At 40.2% G+C, this 20,215-nt stretch overlaps 1 protein-coding gene across 1 annotated transcript in view; it reads left to right on the top strand.

Annotated features, from left to right (window-relative positions):
• Positions 1-38: 38 nt before the first annotated feature.
• Positions 39-20,215, top strand: part of ASIP (agouti signaling protein) — a 207,981-nt gene continuing 187,804 nt past the window's right edge. The window contains exons 1-3 of the transcript XR_014235362.1: positions 39-290; positions 2,377-2,452; positions 2,703-2,824. The gene's annotated coding sequence lies outside the window, so the exon portion shown is untranslated. The remainder of the gene's footprint in view (positions 291-2,376; positions 2,453-2,702; positions 2,825-20,215) is intronic.

Here is a 20,215-nt window from a genome sequence, read left to right as displayed (position 1 = left end):
GGCGCAGGCGCGCGGCGAAGCCGACCTAGCGCGCTCTAACTGGCGCGAGTTACCAGGCGACGCCGCGGCGACAGGCAAGCCGGGACTTGTAGTCCGCCTAGAAGAGGCGGGCGCTAGCGCGGCGGCCGCCCAGCGACCCGTGCGCGTGCGCGACGTCTGAGGAAGCCGGCACGGAAGGTTCGATTTTGCCGGGGGTTGCCCTTACCTCAGCTTTTGGAGGCGTGGAGAACCCGCGCTGTTCTGCGTCGCTTGCGGAGTGAATTCGAGGCGGTTTCTGCTGGGTTAGGGTGGTGGGTAAGGCACTCAGTAATATGAACCCGTCGGGGCTCATTTCCCTGCTGCTCCCTCCACCGTGCCCCATTGGGGTGTTCTAGTGTTTCAGGAACTCGAAGTTGGAGCTAGAGGCGCATACCTCACTAAAGGGTTTTACTTCACGAGAAATTTAACTCAACAGGCTGGATTTCAACTTGGGAGGTCGGCTCCTCCCTGTAGACGGGAGAGGAGACGTCCCCTGAGGAGAAGCGGCCTGGCAAGAGGCATTCTGTCGCGAAACCTCGAAATCCTTGTTTGCGAAGTCTCTGCTTGAACGCTGCGGGTGCAATTCCCCTTGAGGCATGATAATAGCAGTTACCCTTTAGGGGGCTCTCACTATTGTCAATGCCCTCCAGCCAAATACCACCGAGATCACCTGTCTAGTTGAACAAAGCTGGGCTTGGACTTCCCTGGTGGTCCAGTGGTTAAGAAGCCGCCTGCCAATGCAGGGGACACGGGTTCGAGCCCTGGTCGGGGAAGATCCCACATGCTGCAGAGCAACTAAGCCTGTGCGCCACGAGTACTGAGCCTGCGTGCCACAACTACTGAAGCCCAGGCGCCTAGAGCCCGTGCTCTGCAACAAGAGAAGCCACCGCAATGAGAAGCCCGCGCACCGCAATGAAGAGTAGCCCCCCACTCGCGGCAACTAGCGCAGCAACGAAGACACAACACAGCCATAAATTAAACAAAAACCTGAGCTTATTGTCTCCTTGTAAGGAGGGGAGGCACAGCATGAGGCACAGGGAGACATCTCAGAAAGAGGGTGCTGGAAAGAATTTACAGGGTTTGGGCTTGTGTTAGGTAATTTGGAGGAGGGCTCCAGGAAGCGGGCCTTCTCTCTGGATTGAATGCTATTAGGAGGTGAAGGTAATTCTATGATGGGGTATTTTAATAATTCTTATCTAAAAAGGGAGAAGAACCCTCGTGTTAGCCAGGATAGGGGGATATTTGGTCTTTTTGTTTGTTTGTTTTTCTTTTGTGGTTGGGACAGTATTCTTGTTTGTTTGTATTCAAACATGTTTATGGAGTGGTTTTGTTTTTGTCTTATCCATCATGGTCACAGAGTGGCTTTGTCTGATGTTGGTGTTTTGTGAAATTGTTTATGTTCAGTAGGGCAGCACATCCTAGTTGATCACACCAGCCTAGCTCCCCCTATTCAGGAGCTGCTTTTCTCCCTCTCACTGTGCTTCATATCACTTAGTATATATTCCCTGCTTTGGGCCTCAAAACAACTGTGTGAGACAATCCACAAATAGTTTGTACTCTCCATTGTATACTAGTCCCTAATGTAAATATGGTAGGTAAAATTAGGTCCCTGCCTCCAAGGAGCTTATAGCTCAGTGAGAGTGATCCAAGCCCAGGCAATCTGATGCCAGTGGCTGCTGCTTTACCACCTTGAGAATCTGTATCCCTAAGGGGACTACACTGCCTCCTCAGTAATTTTCAGCTACTGATATCTGTGCATACCAGGATTTCTCAACAGCAGCACTCTTGACATTTGGGGCCAGATAATTCTTTGTTATTGGTGGCTGTTCTGTGCAGTGTAGGATGTTTAGCAGTATCCCTGGCCTCTATCCACTAGATGCCAGTGGCACCCTTTCCCTAATTGTGACAACCAAAAATGTCTCCAGCCATTACCAAATCACCCCTGGTCAAAAGCCACTGGTGAATACCATTTGTATTCTCCTGGTCTCTGAGAGGTAACAAATATTTGGGGCATGACAGTCCCCAAATCACTTTGAATGGGGAGGCCTTGAAGAGGAGAGAAGGAAACAATGTGGCCTACGTTTTTGAAAAGCCCATCCAACTAGGAGAATGAAGACTGAGACAAAGAGAAGACAAGTGGGAAAAAACAAAGGTAGAAGAGAAATGATAGAGGCAGAGAGGAGCTCATAGGAAATCACCCTTAAATTACTTAGTTCACACTAACAAAGTTAGTTCACATTAATAAAGACAAAGCCTTAATGAGGCCTCGCTGTACTGCCACTCCCTGTTTGGGAAATGCTGGTCTGATTAGCAAATAGTGTTGACCACTTTTGTGAAAAGATTTATTTTCTTTTACAGCATGGTACCAGATATGACCTCCCTGAACTGGTTGCTTGCAAGAGACTTTCTTCAGAGATTTCAGGTTACCCTCAAGGTAGTTGTTTTCTTGGGAAAGCCAAGATTCCCTGGGGAGCTGGCAAAAGTCACAAAGCAATGGCAGCTAAGTGTTTCCAGGTTTTCCAAGAGATAGATTGTACTTAGATTAAGCTAATAAGAACATCAACACAATAGTTATTTGTATTTTCCTAACCTGTTTCACCCAGGAATCTGTAAAACATATAGACATTTATTAATTTTCTTCTCATAATGGTGAGGGAAATCATTGACATTCTCCTATTTTATAGATACAGAAGCCAAATTATGGAGTCCACAAAAAGTAGTGAGAAATCCAGAACAGCCTCCTGGAATCTTCACTCTGGGCCATTCCTGATGCTCAGCACCACCCCAGATCTCCAGCTTCCTAGTAGTAAGCTACTGAATTTTGTTTTCATAGGCTTTAAAATATTCCTTAGTCTCTTCACTTGACCCACAAAAACAGGCCTATAGAGGCTATGACTTTAAATAGTGACAGTACTTGAACTAGAACCCAGATCTCATGATTTTAGTCCAGTACTCTGTCTACTTAAGCAAGCCCATACATCCTTGTAGGTGATGTTTAACTTACAGAAAACATAAATAAGAAAGAAATTCTAATCCACAGGGAAATCCAGACCTATTCAATCCTTTTCATTCATTTCATGGGGACTTTACGAGTTAGCTTTGATGAGTAAAAGAGAAAGTCACTGAGATATTAATGAAAAGCATTTAGTAACTCTGAAATTAAATTTGTCTTTGGGTTGATGAGGTAGACAGGAGGTATAGTGAGCACCGCCCCCTTACCCAAAGAAGTCTTGAATAGTTTATCCTCTGAGAACTAAACCAACAGAAATGAATTCTTAATTATTTAATCATATATAGAAACGACTTATGAGATAATGTGTCAATGGGGAGATTTAGGAATCTAGTCTAATGGAAATACTGTCTCCAAATAACATCATTATGTCAATGATTCTCAAATCCATTATTTCCAATCCAAACTTCTTCTCAGAATTCTAGCCTTACATGTCCAAGTGCCTGTTTCTTTTCATTTGCTTGTCTTACAGAGATCTCAAAGTTATTGTGTTTATAACAGAACTCTGGGTATGTCCCACTGCAAATCTTCCTCATCTTAATTAACAAGGCACTGCTCTCTACCCAGTTGCTTAAGTCAGAAACTCAGGAGTTAACTCAGTTCCTTCCTTTTCCTTACTTTCTTCATCCAATTCATTATCAAGTCTTATTGATTCAATGTCCAAAATAAATCTCAAATCCAACCACTTTTTTCTCTACTGCCACTAGCCTGGTCCAGGCGATAGTCATCTCTTTCTTGGATACTGCAACAGTCACCTCTTTCCCCTTTACTTCATAACACTTACCACAATTTGTTTAATTTATTGGTCTGTTTTTCTTACTTGTGATTTAATAATCTCACTTCACTACTAGAATGTATATAAAGTGCTTGAGGATAGGTACAAAATCTATCTTTTTTTTTTGGCTGCGTTGGGTCTTCGTTGCTGCATGTGGGCTTTCTCTAGTTGTGAGCGGGGGCTACTCTTCATTGCAGTGTGTGGACTTCTCATTGTAGTGGCTTCTCTTGTTGCAGAGCACAGGCTCTAGGCGCGTGGGCTTCAGTAGTTGCAGCACGTGGGCTCAGTAGTTGTGGCTCGCAGGCTCTAGAGCGCAGGCTCAGTAGTTGTGGTGCACAGGCTTAGTTGCTCCGCGGCATGTGGGATCTTCCTGGACCAGGGCTCGAACCCATGTCCCCTGCATTGGCAGGCAGATTCTTAACCACTGTGCCACCAGGGAAGTCCTGTTATTTATTTTTAAGTGCATATGTCCTTTCTTTCCAGCTAGATTATAAAATCCTTGAAAGCAATGACTATGTGTACTGTTGCCTCCTACAGTGTGTTAAATCTGGTAGGATCTTGATGTAAATTGTGTTGTGATTTACAGGGTTACTTAGGGTCTTGACTTCTCTACAGAAGACTTTCAAAACTCTTAAGAAAACCACAATGAGATACCACCTCACACCAATTGGATGGCTATTAGGAAAAAAAAAAAAAGAAAGAAAATGACAAGTGTTAACAAGGATGTGGAGAAATTGGAACCCTTGTGTACTGTTGGTTGGAATGTAAAATAGTGCAGCCACTGTGTATGGCTGTTCCCAAAAACAATATGGTGGTTCCTCAAGAAATTAAAAATAGTATTATCATATGATACAGCAATTCCAGTTCTGGGTATATATTGAAAAAAATTGAAAGCAGAGTCTCAAAGAGATATTTGTATACCTATATGTATAGCAGCATTATTCACAATAGCCAACAGGTGCAAGCAACCCAAATGTCCATTGATAGATGAATGGATAAACAAAATGTGGTATATACATGTAATGGAATGTTATTCAGCCTTAAAAAGAAGGAAATTCTGACATGCTATAACATGGATGAAACTTGAGGACATTATGTTAAGTGAAATAAGCCAGTCACAAAAACGTAAATACTGTATGATCCCATTTATATGAAGTGCTTAGGGTTGTCAAGTTCATAGAAACAGAAGGTAGAATGGTGGTTGCCAGAGTCTGGGGGATGAGGGAGAATGGAGAATTGTTGTTTAATGGGTATAGAGTTTTAGTTTTGCAGGATAAAAGGTGTTCTGGAGACTGGTTGCACAACGTGGTGAATGTACTTAGTTGCACACAAAAATGGTTAAGATGGTAAATTTTATGTTATGTGTATTTAACCAGAATTTTTTTTTCAAAAGACCACTGAATAGGGAGTCAAAAGACCAAGGTTGGAGTTCCTTGTTCCTTTATGACTAATGAATCTTGAGCAAGTCACTTTTTCACTCATGCCTTGATTTCTTCATCTTTAAACAGGATAATAAAACATTCCCAGCTTCTGGGTTTATGTAAGGATCAGAGAGAAAAAAAACCCAAAAAATGAATAACTCTTAAGATAATTTTTTTGAGTAGTAGTTCCAGTATTCCAGTGTCCCTGATCTCCTTTAATATTCATTACAAATTTTATGTCTTATTTCATAACAAAATATTCCTAAAGATGTCTTAGCAATAACCTGTTACCACTTCAAAGGATATATACGCTGAACTCTTTCAACTTGGGCTGCTCAACTTATAATTTGGTCCTGGGAAAACAGCAAATAAAAAGCCTTTATGAGGGCTATTGATGACCTAAGATCCTAATTACTAATGTGGTTTAGCATTAATTGAGGAAATACAAGTTTAGGATTCTCATGTGAACATAATAAAGCTGGTCCCAAATTAAGGGGATAAGAGGAAGAATGAACATCTGCTGAGTACCTAATAAGTGTTAGGCCCTATAACAGATGTGTTACATGCATTATCTCATTTAGTCCTCACAACAGCGTTGTCAGGTTAATAACATCATACTCGTTTTATAAACGGGGAAACAAAGCTGAGAGGTTGTCACTTGCCCAGGATCACACAATGAATGACAGAGATACAATCAAGTGCAGGTCTGTGTGACTCTGAAGCCCATACTCTTTCTACTGTTACACTGCTTCTCAAAATATATTTGACTATGCCTCTTGGTAATAGAGTTAATGGTAAATATTATATATTTGATATATATTCATACATTTTTATCAATTATCTTACCTTAGTCATTACAAGTAAGATAGACTGTGGTAAGGACAATTATCACCACTTTACAGATGATGAAACAGATAGAAAATTTAACTTAACACCAACATCAACCAGCCAATAAATAATAATAGCAGGACTTGAAAATAGGTACTGCAATTCTCAGACCCATGTGTTTTCCACATCAGCCTCATGAGAGCAGAATTTTCTCTCTGAATTTTCTGGTTCTGACATTTTTTTATGGGAGTGAAAGAGTGAGCATCTTGAAAGTCCTTCAGTTCTCAGTATACATGGACAAATTAAACACATCTTCATCCTTATTCTCTCCCCCATTCACTAAAATGACATTGAGTTAATATTTTTAATGTTATCAGTCCACAAGGACAAAGGGAATAAGAAAGATAACAGCAGATGAGGGATATCAGCAACATTTTGGAAGATGGAAAGTTGAGCCGAGAAAATTGAATTCCAAATACTGGGGAGGGGTATACTAATGAGAGGCAAGCAGGTTCATGTTGCAGAACACTAAAACATCAGGAATTGAAAGGAGCAGATACTATAGCAGCAGAGATATGTGAAGGGCCAAAAAGAGGGAGATTGGCGGAAAGTCTATATAAGAAGTTAAACTACCAGGCTCCTTCCTCATCCTGCTCAGTTAGGCAACGACGCCTCTATCTCCCTGGTTTATTCTGTGAAAAATTGAATCAGAGAAGCTCCAGACTGAGGTACCAGGTACAGCTAAAGGTCATAGCTGAGGAGGCTGGGATAGGAGGATACCACACTGAAAACAGAGATCAGATGAATATCTACATGCTGAATGATGAAACTCGCCCAGCTTTCTTGCTCTACTTCACTCCAAGGATGCTGACAGCAAGGCTTATATTCTCGAGGCAGGAGAGCAGAGGATTAATTTTGGGAGAAACTTAAAATTGGATAACCCTGGAAGAAATATCTATAGATAATGATACTTGAGGGTCTCCCAGCAAAACAAATAGGTCCCCACTTTATCAACCTGTGATGAAACCCACCAACTGACAAACTCTTCCGCCTAACATAGACCTTCCAGATACCTTTGTAATGACTCACTCTTAAATATGAAGGGACAGCAAAGGATCACCAGATAGTTGAGATAAACCTTCACCAAGAAAGGCAGCATCAAATAGAAATGGAAAACAGAGGCAATATAGAGAGCAGAAGAATATTTTTTTGAAAACAATAAGCATCCTCTGCCTCTGATAGTATAAAATAGTGCATCCATAAAGCAAAGACAAGTTGCTCCAAAAAAAAGGAGCAATCATAGAATAATAGCTCTGGGAAATTTTTTTAATAGCAAAAACAAATAATAGAAGTATTAATGTATAAAATTGAGGAAATCTCCCAGAAAAATAGAACAAAAAGACAGACCTGAAAATAAAAGAGAAAAGATATGGGCTTCCCTGGTGGCGCAGTGGTTGAGAATCTGACTGCCAATGCAGGGGACACGGGTTCGAGCCCTGGTCTGGGAAGATCCCACATGCTGCGGAGCAACTAGGCCCGTGAGCCACAATTACTGAGCCTGCGTGTCTGGAGCCTGTGCTCCGCAACAAGAGAGGCTGCGATAGTGAGAGGCCCGCGCACCGTGATGAAGAGTGGCCCCCGCTTGCCGCAACTAGAGAAAGCCCTCGCACAGAAACGAAGACCCAACACAGCCATAAATAAATAAATAAATAATTTTTAAAAAAAACTTTAAATCATTTTCATATACATTACCACTTAAAAAAAAAAAGAGAAAAGATAATTGGAGAATGAATCCATTAGGTCCAATGTTAGGCTAACTACAGTTTTAGAAATGGAGAAGAAATGAAGGGAAGAAAATTATCAAAGAAATTACAAGATCTCTGATAACTGAAGGACACGAGTTTCCAGATTGACAGAGCCTGCTGAGTGCCCAGCATAATGAAGGGAAAAAAACCAAAACCAAGAGAATTATGGGACATTATCATGAAATTTCTGAAGACAAGGGATAAAGAGAAGATCCAAAAATCTTGTTGATAGGAGGTGAAGAGGGAGCAGGGAAGGGGAATGGATTATTCATAAAAGAGTAGGTAATAAGAATAGCATATTTCTTAACATTGACACTGGTGGTTAGAAGACGATGAAACAGTGCTTTCAAAATTCTGAGAGAAAATTATTTTCAACCTAGAATTCTATACTAAGTCATGTTATCACTCAAGTGTGAGGCACAACTAAAGATGCAAGGATCAAAAAAATTTACTAACCCCCAAGCTTTTCCTGGGACACTACTGGAGGATGTGCTCTACTGAAACAAGAACGACAAAGATAGAGGTTTTAGGAAAGAGGGGATCAACCTAAGAAGGGTAAAAGGAAGTCCCAAGGTGATAGCTGTACAGCAGACCTCGTGAGGGATAGTCCAGACTAAAGGGGAAGGAGTGCTCCAGGGGAGTATTTCCAGTAAAACTGTTAGAGTATACGACATGTTTGGGTGTGCTAAAAATAGTTAAGGCATTTTTACATTCCTGTTAGTCTGGAACAGTTAGTGATAATGATACAGAAAATTTGGCAAACAAACTGAGGCAATTATTAATTGCAAGACAAACAAAAAGTTACATAAGAAAGGAAATGTAATCATAATACAATTAATTGATCCAGAAGTAAACCACACTTATAGAGTCATAGTAAGGTTAATATGAAACATTGATTTAATTTAAATGTGATATAACAATATTGTGAGGCTGAAGGGAGGGAAAGCATAAAGTGTTGGATCTTTATCTTTTATATCAGGTACTGTTTAAAATTTACAAATCAAAAAAGAAAGCAGTAAAAATATTTAATTTAGGAAAATGTTAGTAAATATGAAAAGAAAAAAAGCCAGTGAAAGAATCTGGGAGGGTATCTCAGGCTTTGGGGAGGCCACTGCTTTTTTTTTTTTAAGTCTGTGTGTGTGTTAAAATATACTCCTGCTGTGTTTTGTTATGAGCCTTGTAGTTCCACATGACTTTTTTTAAACCACAAGACTTAAAGTATTTACATGTATTACCTTGATAAACATTAAAAATATCAAAGATAGAAAGAGAGAGAGAGAAGGAAAGAGAGAAAGAAAATCTTGTGTCTATCCAGACCTATGATATAAAATGACATTATGAATTTTCTTTATAGATAAGTCCTGGAAGAATACTAGAAGATAACAACCCTAGATATTTCAGAAGAATAAAACCCTAACTATTTAGGCCATTTTTTTAAGTATCTCATTGAATTTGGGGTGTCACAGTTGCTGCCTTCTCCCAAAATGAGAGAAATAAGGTGGAATACTAGAGCATTGCTATCCTCTGAGTTCTAATCAGTCTTACCGGCTGATTTTTTTAAATTGTGAAAACAAATGTCATCGATCTTCTGGAATCTCAAAAAGATGTTATCCTCAAGATAAACGTTGTGAGACTGTCTCATATATGGAATTAGGAGACCTAGGTTTAAATCCCCTTTCTATGACTTACTGGCTCTGTCACCTTAGGTATATTATTGATTCTGGCCCTTCCGTTTCTTCTGCTTACTCCAGAAGCTAAATTGCAATGAAAAATGTTCAAGAAGAACTGCTTCATGCTAAATCCCTCTAGTAGTGAATATGCTGCAGTGTACTTATTAGGGATTATTCAGTCTCCTCTATTAAACTATAAGAATTTTAAAAGTACCAACTGTATCTTTGCCTCTGAAATTTTCCACATCCTATTATTGCTGTTCTCTGCTTCTAATGGGCACCAAATCAATGTTGCCAGAGATTTATTGACCATATTGTGAGGAGAATGTTTGTCATTAAATGTTCCCATAATTCCTTGTTTAGAAAAGACAAAAAGTTCCATATGCTCCAGGAAGATTCTATTTTCATTGTTAAATTTAGGCTTAAGTTGGACGTAAACAATAAAGTAAAAACAAAACAGTCTGTCTTCTTCCAAAGAAAGAGTTCCTTAATGATTTTTATATATGTAAATAAATATGTATTATATATAATATATTTTTAAAAATTTTTGGCCATGCTGCACAGCATGTGGGATGGCATGTGGGATCTTAGTTCCCTGACCAGGGATCGAACCTGGGCCCCCTGCATTGGAAGTGCTGAGTGTTAACCACTGGGCCACCAGGGAAGTCCCATAATGATTTATATTTTTATAAAAAGGAAAGATTTTATCCCAAATCCTGGAGTACCCTAAAGATCTGGTAAACTTAACTGCTATTGTTACTGATATCCGTGTTCTTATGAGTATTAACAAAAGAATTTGACACATCTAAACAAATAAAATTATAGCATGAAATCTAGAGGAAGCGTGGTGAAGGAGATATAAAGAGAGTTTTTATGATCTTGAAAAGTACAAACGGGACTTCCCTGGTGGCTCGGTGGTTAAGAATCCGCCTGCCAATGCAGGGGACACGGGTTTGATCCCTGGTCTGGGAACGAACCCACATACTGCGGAGTAGTTGTGGCGCACGGGCGCACTACGCCCGTGCGCCACAACTACTGACCCTGCGCTCTAGAGCCCGCGAGCGACAACTACTGAGCCCGCGTGCCACAATTACTAAAGCCCGCATGCCTAAATCCTGCACTCCGCAACAAGAAAAACCACCACAATGAGAAGCCCGTGCACCACAGCAAAGAGTAGTCCCCGCTCGCCGCAGCTAGAGAAAGCCTGCGCAGCAACGGAGACCCAACACAGCCAAAAAAAAGAAAAAAGTACAGAGTGAGACTTAATTTGTTCAACAATACCTAGAATATTAGAACTTTAGCTCACCTTTGGAAATTTAAAATACACTTTTGGAAAATAAAAATTAAATTAAAATGCCCACTAGATAGTGGACCTTAAATTTTTAAAAGTAACCATTTCATATATTTTAGAACAGTATAATTTTTCAATTAAGGCTATATTATTATAGCTAATATTTATTGAATGCTTCCTTTTGAACACTCCTCTAAGCTCCTTAATATATTATCTTGTTTTCCTAACCCTGTGAAATAGGTACTGTAATTACCCCCATTTTACAAATAAGAAAATGGGCTCAAAGAGATTAACTAAATATCATCTTCCAGATGCGATCTGATCAGTTCCCAGATATTATACCTCCTTTAAATATGACAACTTTTCCCCCCTTTTATTTATTTATTTATTTATTTATTTATTTATTTTTAAATTTTTGGCTGCGTTGGGTCTTTGTTGCTGCATGCAGGCTTTCTCTAGTTACAGCGAGCATGGGCTACTCTTCGTTGCAGTGTGCGGGCTTCTCATTGCAGTGGCTTCTCTTGTTGCAGAGCATGGGCTCTAGGTGGGCAGGCTTCAGTAGTTGTGGCATGCGGGCTCAGTAGTTGTGGCTCGTGGGCTCTAGAGCGCAGGCTCAGTAGTTGTGGTGCACGGTCTTCGTTGCTCTGTGGCATGTGGGATCTTCCCGGACCGGGGCTCGAACCTGTGTCCCCTGTATTGGCAGGCAGATTCTCAACCACTGTTCCACCAGGGAAGCCCCCTAAAGTTGGGTTCCTTTGAAATGACCCAAGGCTCTCTTAACATCTTCCTTCCTAAATTGTACTCCAATTCCCTTTTGATGGTGTTAAACTCATTCCAGTTTAAGATTGTTCTTGGTGGAGCCATCTGACCTGGTAGCTTTTATTATCCTCCCACATGTATAATCGCTTGTTAGCCTCTTTATTTCTAGCTTCCTCTAAGTATTTCTTCTCAGGTTCTTGGTTTCCCAACATACAGTGTTACTTCTCTTCTGTTAGATAACTTTTTTTTTTTTTTTTGGTGACGCTGCATGGCTAGCAGGATCTTAATTCCCCGACCAGGGATGGAACCCATACCTCCAGTGGTGGAAGCCCAGAGTCCTAACCATTGGACCACCAGGGAAGTCCCTAAATAACTCTTTTAAACAAACAAAAAAATACCTTTAAATAGCCTTATTCTTTTTGAGAAGTCTCTTTTCCTTCCCCAAGGTCCCTTCCACCCAATAACCTCAGTATAAAATAGTCTCTTTCTCTGCTGAAACTTTGTAGTACTTCACTTATGCCTGCTTTCTTTATCTTATTTGTCATGTTCTCTCTAGCATTAGAGTTGTCTGTATTCATTTACTGTTTGCTAGAATCTAAACCTCTTGGGACAAGAGCCAAATTTTACACATCTTTGTATTCCTTTGTATTCCTTGCACATAATAAATGTTTAGTGAGTGTTGTTGAATGAATGAATAGGCAAATGAATAAATGGAGTCCTATTTAGTGGTGTGTTAGAGTTGCTCTTACTAGATTCTGAATGCTAATTGTTAAATTTTCAGGAATTTTGCTAGTAGGCTGTTAAACTATTGGTAGCTTGAAAACTGACCATGGTAAAAGTATTCCCACCAATGTTTTGTTGCACAACACAACAAAGTTTTTTTTTCCACCAGAGAGCCAGTTATTATTAAACATTTATATATTTATCAAACATTTACCAGCACACCACTGGTCCTATTCTTCCATACTAGAAAACTGTATATACCTCTTTGTGTTAATATTAAAAAGCTGAAAGAGTTTCTAAGCCATCTTTTCTAATCTCAACATTTTACAGATAAAGAAATTGAGACCCAGAGAAGTGAAGTGGTTTGTATATGTCATACATCTAGATAGTAGCAAAGCAGAAACTGGATTCCAGCTCTTCATTCTTCTGGTCATTTCTTCTTTTTATGCACCACATTGACTTCATTTCTATGTTGTTTTACTGTTGCTTTGTTCCTTGGTATAACTTCAAATAAGGCCATAAGTATTGTTCCACACATAATAATTATTAAGGGGTGTCAGTAAACAGAACACAGCTTTCTCTGCTCTTTGTTCCTTTTGCAAACAGATTTAACACATTTGTTTTTGGAGAAGGAGCAGATTTTGTTCCTGAGTTTTATGGGCTGAGAAAAAAAGTTTTGCTTTTAATGTTTCTTTATTGTTTAGTTAAAAATTTTTTATTGAATAAAAGAGACTGCATTTCATAAAAGTACATTATATGACACTTGGAAATGTGTTTGTAAACTTTTATTGCACACTCCCCGAGAATGACTGTGAAAGCCAGGCAGCAACAATTTTGTCTCTTCTGCAGTGGCATGGCTGCCCAGTAATATCTTCCTCACTGACCTGCCTTGTTTTCTAAAATTCTCACCATTAGTTTGACAATCTGGGATCAACGTATTTGTTAAAATGCACAAATGTTACCTCGGAAGAAAAGCGCAAAAAGCCATTTTTAGAACACTAGAGGAATAAAAATAGGACAGATATTTTGTGATTTTGAAGGGATAAGGGTGATAAAGAGAGACCCAAGATAATGTAAGAATTTCCAGTAGGATAGGTAGGACAAACCTATCTTTGGTGATTTGTCACAACTTAGAACCCATGGGGACTTCCCTGGCGGTCCAGTGGTTGGGACTCCACCCTTCCATTGCAGGGTTCGACCCCTGGCCGGGGAACTAAGATCCCCATATGCTGCATGGCACAGCCAAAAAAAAAAAAAGTTTGAAAAAAAAAAAGAGCCCATGGCAGCCAGAGGATAGCATGAGAATATTGGTCATAATCAGTGGATTTATTGGAGACTTCAGTGAGATCTTGGAAATATGGTTAACTTCTGAGAACAGAACTAGTAAGAAACAACCTAGGCTTGTCAGACCTCGCTTGGAGTATTATCATTAGAAAATTTGTAGACAAACTGGAACACTTTCCAGGGAGAAGATTGGGACTGAAAAATCCACCTTCAATAAATATTTATGTTCCAGCACTGTTCTGTACATTGGGATACATCAGTGAACAAAACAAAGATCCCTGCCCTTGTTTTTGTTTGTTTGTTTGGTTTTTTGTTTGTTTGGCCCCACTGCGTGGCATGCGGGATCTTAGTTCCCTGACCAGGGATAGAACCCATGGCCCTTGCAGTGGAAGCATAGAATCCTAACCACTGGATCGCCAGGGAATTCCCCTCCCTGCCTTTAGGGAACTTAAATTTTTGTAAGGCTAGACAGACAACAAAATGAATACTGACTACAGTTTGTTAGAAGGTGAAAAGTGCTTTTGATAAAAAGAAAAAAATAGACAAGGCAAAGTGAATCATGTCAAGAATATCAGGAAAAGTTGAAGGATGATAGTTCTGTTTCTTCTATAAAGTATGTATAATAATATTTACCATTGCTATAAATATTGAATGTGGTACTATTTGTTAAGTACTTTGTACTATGCCTAACATACTTGACAGTGGGCAATAAAAGCTCTGCCCCACATCATCTTTACTCCAGGATCCAGGTCTTCTATCTGAAATATTGTCTGTTTTATGGAAGAGGGAAAAGAGGCAGGCAAACCACTCACTGGCTCTTAAAGCTTCTGCCCAGAAGTCACACGTCACCAATTTTATTAGACCAAGTCACATGGTGTGATGGTTTTCAAAATATGTCCACAAATTCTTTGACACTCCTCCCTTCAGAAAGTGGAGTCTAATTCCTCTGCCCTTGAGTGTGAGTTGGACTTAGTTTCTTGCTTCTGACAAATACATGATGACAGAAGTGATGATGTGTGACTTCCAAGACAGTATCATAAAAGGCATTGCAGGAGCCACGGAGGAGAGCGCAGCAACAGGGGTGCAGAGGGCAGAGTGGAGAGGTTCCCACACAGAAGATCGGTGCCGACCTGCACTCACCAGCCCAAGAGGCTTGTCTGCTCACCCGCCGGGATGGGCGGGGGCTGGGAGCTGAGTCTCAGGCAGGGAGAGGACTGAGGTTGGCGGCGTGAACACAGCCGGAAGGGGTTAGTGCACCACAGCTAGCCAGGAGGGAGTCCGGGAAAAGGTCTGGACCTGCTGAAGAGGCAAGAGACTTTTTCTTGCCTCTTTTGTTTCCTGGTGCTCGAGGAGAGGGGATTAAGAGCGCTGCTTAAAGGAGCTCCAGACGCGGGCGCGAGTCGCGGCTATCAGCGCGGACCCCAGAGACGGGCATGAGACGCTAAGGCTGCTGCTGCCGCAACCAAAAAGCCTGTGTGCGAGCACAGGTCACTATCCACACCGCCCCTCCTGGGAGCCTGTGCAGCCCACCACTGCCAGGGTCCCGTGATCCAGGGACAACTTCCCCGGGAGAACGCACGGCGCGCCTCAGGCTGGTGCAACGTCACGCTGGCCTCTGCCGCAGCAGGCTCGCCCCGCATCCATACCCCTCCCTCCCCCCGGCCTGAGTGAACCAGAGCCCCCGAAGCAGCTGTGCCTTTAACCCCGTCCTGTCTGAGCGAAGAACAGACGCCCTCAGGCGACCTACACACAGAGGCGGGTCCAAATCCAAAGCTGAACCCCGGGAGCTGTGCGAACAAAGAAGAGAAAGGGAAATCTCTCCCAGCAGCCTCAGGAGCAGCGGATTAAAGCTCCACAATCAACTTGATGTACCCTGCATCTGTGGAATACCTGAATAGACAACGAATCATCCCAAATTGAGGAGGTGGACTTTGGGAGCAAGATATATTATTTTTTCCCCTTTACCTCTTTTTGTGAGTGTGTATATGTATGCTTCTGTGTGAGATTTTGTCTGTATAGCTTTGCTTTCACCATTTGTCCTAGGGTTCTGTCTGTCCATTTTTTTGTTTTTTTACTTAAAAAAATTTTTTTTCTTAATAATTATTTTTTATTTTAATAACTTTATTTTATTTTATCTTACTTTATTTTATTTTATTTCATCCTCTTTCTTTCTTTCTATTTTTTCTCCCTTTTATTCTGAGCCGTGTGGATGAAAGACTCTTGGTGCTCCAGCCAGGCGTCAAGGCTGTGCCTCTGAGGTGGGAGAGACAACTTCAGGACACTGGTCCACAAGAGACCTCCCAGCTCCACGTAATACCAAATGGTGAAAATCTCCCAGAGATCTCCATCTCAACACCAAGACCCAGCTTCACTCAACGACCAGCAAGCTACAGTGCTGGACACCCTATGCCAAACAACTAGCAAGACAGGAACACAGCCCCATCCATTAGCAGAGAGGCTGCCTAAAATCATAATAAGGCCACAGACACCCCAAAACACACCACCAGACGTGGACCTGCCCACCAGAAAGACAAGATTCAGCCTCATCCACCAGAACACAGGCACTAGTCCCCTCCACCAGGAAGCCTACACAACCCACTGAACCAATCTTAGCCACTGGGGACAGACACAAAAAACAACGGGAACTACGAACCCTGCAGCCTGTGAAAAGGAGACCCCAAACACAGTGAGATAAGCAAAATGAGACGACAGAAAAACACACAGCAGATGAAGGAGCAAGGTAAAAACACACCAGACCTAACAAATGAAGAGGAAATAGGCAGTCTACCTGAAAAAGAATTCAGAATAATGATAGTAAAGATGATCCAAAATCTTGGAAATAGAATAGACAAAATGCAAGAAACATGTAACAAGGACCTAGAAGAACTAAAGAGTAAACCAGCAATGATGAACAACACAATAAATGAAATTTAAAATAACACTAGAGGGGATCAATAGCAGAACAACTGAGGCAGAAGAACGGATAAGTGACCTGGAAGATAAAATAGTGGAAATAACTACTGCAGAGCAGAATAAAGAAAAAAGAATGAAAAGAACTGAGGACAGTCTCAGAGACCTCTGGGACAACATTAAATGCACCAACATTCGAATTATAGGGGTCCCAGAAGAAGAAGAGAAAAAGAAAGGGACTGAGAAAATATTTGAAGAGATTATAGTTGAAAACTTCCCTAATATGGGAAAGGAAATAGTTAATCAAGTCCTGGAAGCACAGAGAGTCCCATACAGGATAAATCCAAGGAGAAACACGCCAAGACACATATTAATCAAACTATCAAAAATTAAATATAAAGAAAACATATTAAAAGCAGCAAGGGAAAAACAACAAGTAACACACAAGGGAATCCCCATAAGGTTAACAGCTGATCTTTCAGCAGGAACTCTGCAAGCCAGAGGGGAGTGGCAGGACATATTTAAAGTGATGAAGGAGAAAATCCTACAACCAAGATTACTCTACCCAGCAAGGATCTCATTCAGATTTGATGGAGAAATTAAAACCTTTACAGACAAGCAAAAGCTCAGAGAGTTCAGCACCACCAAACCAGCTTTACAACAAATGCTAAAGGAACTTCTCTAGGCAAGAAAGACAAGAGAAGGAAAACACCTACAATAGCAAACCCAAAACATTTAAGAAAATGGGAATAGGAACATACATATTGATAATTACCTTAAATGTAAGTGGATTCAATGCTCCCACCAAAAGACACAGACTGGCTGAATGGATACAAAAACAAGACCCATATATATGCTGTCTACAAGAGACCCACTTCAGACCTAGGGACACATACAGACTGAAAGTGAGGGGATGGAAAAAGATATTCTATGCAAATGGAAATCAAAAGAAACCTGGAGTAGCAGTTCTCATATCAGACAAAATAGACTTTAAAATAAAGACTATTACAAGAGACAAAGAAGGACACTACATAATGATCAAGGGATCGATCCAAGAAGAAGATACAACAATTGTAAATATTTATGCACCCAACATAGGAGCACCTCAATACCTAAGGCAAATGCTAACAGCCATAAAAGGGGAAATCGACAGTAACACAATCATAGTAGGGGGCTTTAACACCCCACTTTCACCAATGGACAGATCATCCAAAATGAAAATAAATAAGGAAACACAAGCTTTAAATGATACATCAAACAAGATGGACTTAATTGATATTTATAGGACGTTCCACCCAAAAACAACAGAATACACATTTTTCTCAAGTGCTCATGGAACATTCTCCAGGATAGATCATATCTTGGGTAACAAATCAAGCCTTGGTAAATTTAAGAAAATTGAAATCATATCAAGTATCTTTTCCGACCGCAACACTATGAGACTAGATATCAATTACAGGAAAAGATCTGTAAAAAATACAAACACATGGAGGCTAAACAATACACTACTTAATAACGAAGTGATCACTGAAGAAATCAAAGGGGAAATCAAAAAATACCTAGAAACAAATGACAATGGAGACACGACGACCCAAAACCTATGGGATGCAGCAAAAGCAGTTTTAAGAGGGAAGTTTATAGCAATACAATCCTACCTTAAGAAACAGGAAACATCTCAAATAAACAACCTAACCTTGCACCTAAAGCAATTAGAGAAAGAAGAACCAAAAAACCCCAAAGTTAGCAGAAGGAAAGAAATCATAAAGATCAGATCAGAAATAAATGAAAAAGAAATGAAGGAAACAATAGCAAAGATCAATAAAACTAAAAGCTGGTTCTTTGAGAAGATAAACAAAATTGATAAACCATTAGCCAGACTCATCAAGAAAAAAAGGGAGAAGACTCAAATCAATAGAATTAGAAATGAAAAAGAAGTAACAACTGACACTGCAGAAATAGAAAGGATCATGAGAGATTACTACAAGCAACTCTATGCCAATAAAATGGACAACCTGGAAGAAATGGACAAATTCTTAGAAATGCACAACCTGCTGAGACTGAACCAGGAAGAAATAGAAAATATGAACAGACCAATCACAAGCACTGAAATTGAAACTGTGATTAAAAATCTTCCAACAAACAAAAGCCCAGGACCAGATGGCTTTACAGGCGAATTCTATCAAACATTTAGAGAACAGCTAACACCTATCCTTCTCAAACTCTTCCAAAATATAGCAGAGGGAGGAACACTCCCCAACTCATTCTACGAGGCCACCATCACCCTGATTCCAAAACCAGACAAAGATGTCACAAAGAAAGAAAACTACAGGCCACTATCACTGATGAACATAGATGCAAAAATCCTCAACAAAATACTAGCAAACAGAATCCAACAGCACATTAAAAGGATCATACGCCATGGTCAAGTGGGGTGTATTCCAGGAATGCAAGAATTCTTCAATATACGCAAATCAATCAACGTGATACACCATATTAACAAATTGAAGGAGAAAAACCATATGATCATCTCAATAGATACAGAGAAAGCTTTTGACAAAATTCAACACCCATTTATGATAAAAGCCCTGCAGAAAGTAGGCATAGAGGGAACTTTCCTCAACATAATAAAAGCCATATATGACAAACCCACAGCCAACATCGTCCTCAATGGTGAAAAACTGAAAACATTTCCACTAAGATCAGGAACAAGACAAGGTTGCCCACTCTCACCACTATTATTCAACATAGTTTTGGAAGTTTTAGCCACAGCAATCAGAGAAGAAAAAGAAATAAAAGGAATCCAAATCGGAAAAGAAGAAGTAAAACTGTCACTGTTTGCAGATGACATGATACTCTACATAGAGAATCCTAAAGATGCTACCAGAAAACTACTAGAGCTAATCAATGAATTTGGTAAAGTAGCAGGATACAAAATTAATGCACAGAAATCTCTTGCATTCCTATATACTAATGATGAAAAATCTGAAAGTGAAATTAAGAAAACACTCCCATTTACCATTGCAACAAAAAGAATAAAATATCTAGGAATAAACCCACCTAAGGAGACAAAAGATCTGTATGCAGAAAATTATAAGACACTGATGAAAGAAATTAAAGATGATACAAATAGATGGAGAGATATACCATGTTCTTGGATTGGAAGAATCAACATTGTGAAAATGACTCTACTACCCAAAGCAATCTACAGATTCAATGCAATCCCTATCAAACTACCACTGGCATTTTTCACAGAACTAGAACAAAAAATTTCACAATTTGTATGGAAACACAAAAGACCCCGAATAGCCAAAGCAATCTTGAGAACGAAAAATGGAGCTGGAGGAATCAGGCTCCCTGACTTTAGACTATACTACAAAGCTTCAGTAATCAAGACAGTATGGTACTGGCAAAAAAAAAATATATAGATCAATGGAACAGGATAGAAAGCCCAGAGATAAACCCAAGCACATATGGTCACCTTATCTTTGATAAAGGAGGCAAGCATATACAGTGGAGAAAAGACAGCCTCTTCAATAAGTGGTGCTGGGAAAACTGGACAGGTACATGTAAAAGTATGAAATTAAAACACTCCCTAACACCATACACAAAAATAAACTCAAAATGGATTAAAGACCTAAATGTAAGGCCAGACACTATCAAACTCTTAGAGGAAAACATAGGCAGAACACTCTATGACATAAATCACAGCAAGATCCTTTTT

This window comes from Balaenoptera borealis (assembly GCF_965194805.1).
Source record: "Balaenoptera borealis genome assembly, chromosome: 16".
Classification (NCBI taxonomy): domain Eukaryota; kingdom Metazoa; phylum Chordata; class Mammalia; order Artiodactyla; family Balaenopteridae; genus Balaenoptera; species Balaenoptera borealis.
Note: the sequence above shows the minus strand (reverse complement) of the source record. Positions and strands in the feature narration are given on the sequence as shown.